The sequence below is a fragment of the Phragmites australis genome, chromosome 6 (genome assembly GCF_958298935.1).
Source record: "Phragmites australis chromosome 6, lpPhrAust1.1, whole genome shotgun sequence".
In the NCBI taxonomy this organism is placed as follows: domain Eukaryota; kingdom Viridiplantae; phylum Streptophyta; class Magnoliopsida; order Poales; family Poaceae; genus Phragmites; species Phragmites australis.
The window spans coordinates 30,750,513-30,753,977 of NC_084926.1; the positions used below are offsets into that span (position 1 = coordinate 30,750,513).

The 3,465-nt window shown below is 38.4% G+C and overlaps 1 pseudogene; it reads left to right on the plus strand.

Moving 5' to 3' along the window:
- The first annotated feature begins 914 nt into the window (after window positions 1-914).
- Window positions 915-3,000, plus strand: LOC133923122 (replication protein A 70 kDa DNA-binding subunit C-like; annotated as a pseudogene).
- Window positions 3,001-3,465: the final 465 nt, after the last annotated feature.

Below are 3,465 nucleotides of genomic sequence, written 5' to 3' on the forward strand. Positions count from 1 at the left end.
GAAAGATTTTAATGACTGGGTGTTGAGTATTGGTGATGGCACTACAAAAGGGGTCTGCTCACACTCATGATGGGGACTCTAAGTTGATTGTGATACCACACGACATCTTAGTTCCGAAATTAGACTCTACTCTTGATAACATTATAAGATCTACTTACCCCAACTTAGAGACATCATGTTATGACCCAACCTATCTAAGGGAAAGGGCTATCACTGCTCCAAAAAATGATACCATTGATGAAATTAATAGCCGTGTTCTTTCCTTAATCCCAGGACATGAAATGGTATACCTCAGTTCAGATACTTTGGTTGAATCCTCAAAGGAACATGGTATTTTGGACTTACTTTACCCAGTTGAGTTCCTAAACTCTCTACATTTCAAAGGTATACCTTCTCACAAGCTTATGCTAAAGGTTGGTGTGCCTATAGTGCTACTATGCAATTTAAATCTGAGTGCTGGCCTTTTCAATGGTACACGTCTTATAATAACTGGATCGCACATAGGTGACAAAATACTTCTTCCTCGAATTGCCTTTCACATGTCAAGCACTAAATGGCCATTTGTGCTTAGTAGGCGACAATTTCTAGTTCGATTGTGTTATGCAATGACCATAAATAAGAGCCAAGGACACACTTTGTAGAATGTTGGTCTCTACTTGCCATGTCCACTTTTTTCTCTTGGACAACTCTATGTTGCTATATCACATGTGACAACTAGAAATGGGCTTAGGGTTCTAAATGACCCATAACATTGTTTTTAAAGAAACTCTCCAGTTCCTTTGGTAATTTTTTTTGGCCAAAGTCAATACCACATGTTGTATACACACTTTCAACCTATAATTTGTTATCTACTGCAGATTATAATGCTCCATTTGATATCCTTTTATTTTCTTCCCTCGTTGAACCGACAACAGATGGAGTACAGCTTACTATCACAAATTAATCCAACAAGGCACAATTGGTGCATCCAGGTTAGAATTGCTAGGATGTGGCAGCTAGCTGGGACTTCTAAGGGGAAAGGTTTTACTGCTATGGAACTTGCTCTAGTTGATGAAGAGGTGTACCTTTTGACACATGCGTTATTTTTCCTTAACAGTTACTATGGAACTTTGAATTTCTGTACATCAGGGTGTAGGCATTACAGCTTGCATTGGGCAGAAGGATCTTAACAAATTTACTGAATCTTTGGTGGAAGGATGCTCTTATATGATAAAAAAATTCCAATTTAGTAAGCAAGCAAAGAAGTTCAATGTTGTTCCCAACACAGACACAATATTTTTACATCATGGACAGTTGTGGAGGAGGTACCTACTGAGTTATCCAACAATCTTCCACTCTATATTTTTAATTTTGTGGACTTAGATCGTAGAGCAAGGAACGAACATGATTTAGTAGGTACACACCATCCATAATTATCATTTCAGCCTTTGAGTATCTATTTATCAAAGTCGTATTGTATAACACGATGACACGGTCATGGAATATTTAACATATGTTATTTGACACCTTACAGTCATCCATCCAGTGGTGCAATTTAGCAGTCTAAATGGTCTTTCTGTTAGGTGATCAGTAGAACTACGTGATTTAAGGTTTGCTTCCTACTAATTTATAACATTTTGGACATTATTGTATACTTTGGGTACATAATATTGCAGCGATCGGCTTTTATTAATAACTTTGTGGGGTGAGCATGCAACATCTTTTGAGGATGAGTTCCTTCTTGAAACCATCAGTAAAGATGAACCAGTTGTAATCATTTTTGCTAAGATGAAAGTGAGGCAATACTTAGGTGGGTGTTAGTTTATCCCATGCTGGCCATCAATAATAAATACTATGTCCAGCTATTGTTGTAATGCACTTACCTAAATACCAAAATAGGTGCTACAACTTGTGGGAGTGGTGTTGCAACAAAATGGTATATGAACATTGATATTCCTGAAGTTAATGCTTTTTATGCTAGGTAACCTACTGTATATATCATTTATTTGCCTTGGTTAAATTATGCATGCAAGTGTGTTTGAAGGTGTACTTTATTTTGTCCTCAGCCTACAGGGAAGAGGTTCCAAAGTTCTACTCCTACCAAGGGATGGTGATGCAGCAGTAGGTGATATTGACAAGGCGATTTCTAATAGGAAGACTGTATCAGAGCTCCTCTCCTTGAATCCTCATGACACTGATGTATTTTCTGCTTCTCAGATATGTTCTATGTGTCGCTGTTATGTCATAGTACTGAAATTTAGTCTCCATTGTGTACTAGGATGTATGTTTTACTTGTGATGCATAGATAAAGGAAATTGATGTTTCGAATGGTTGGTGGTACAAAGGATGCAGTACATACAAAAGGGGACTAAAAAACTCTCGAAAGCTTTGAATGTATCAATTGTGATGAAATGAAGCCAATGATCATTCCCATGTACCTCTTATTTGACATGGCATCCCCTTGAAACTTCCCAACTTGTAAATTATTCCTAACGTGCCTTATATTCACAACACAGATAGAAGCTAAATGTGGTGATTGAGGATAACACTGGTCATGCAAAAATATTTCTATTCAGAGGTGTAGCTGAGCAAGTTGTGCGCCAGACTGCCGCTGAACTTGTGGAAGAAAGCTCATCCAATCGGATCTTACTGCCTACGCCCCTCCGCAGTCTTGTTGGCCAGAGGTATGTGTTTCAAGTGGTTATCAGTGAGCAAACCTTTAGAAGTAGGTAGCTATGCTTTTATGCTAGGAAGGTGTTTGTGGCTCCAATGGTTTCTGGGGACCAATACAGTGGGGCTGATGCCACTGTTCGTGATCCTCCAAAGGACCCTAGCGTTAAGTTTGCAATTGGGACATCAAGCACTACGTTTGGTAAAGAAACTAAAAATAGTGCTCCTAGCTTAACTGAAGCCCCCATAGATTCAGAAGGCGGCTCCACACCACCTCATGAAGCTCACACAGTTAGCAGTGGAGAAAACTCATCAACCAAGGGGAAAAAAGGTTCCTTCTATTGCTCATGACAAGCATGGGTATTTACCTTTGTCCTTTATGTTATTTTTGTCATGGCTACATGCTACACCCCTCTAATCACATAATTAACAATGTACAAATCATTAGAATAAATTCTTCTAATATAGCTCCCCATATTTGAAGAGGCGTGGAGACTAATGATGCATTTTTATAATGAAGTAGACTACTTGTGTGGGTAGTTTAATGATGTATTTATAATGCAGAAGTCTTCTAGGTAAAAGATCAAGGTCTGCTCACAAGGAATTGTTCTCTGCAAAAAAAGAGAAGGCAAGGTAGCTTAAGTTTTATCATACTATTTTATTGATTAAGCTTGTACAGCTAAATGACTTATAATATTCCCAATTTATAGTGACGAGTAAGCCTTCCTTTGTGGTCTGCAGCATCAACTATCTGCTACTACATCTCCGCTTTCAATAAAATGGTGATTGTTGTATGTGCCTGTGTTGGTGTCCTAA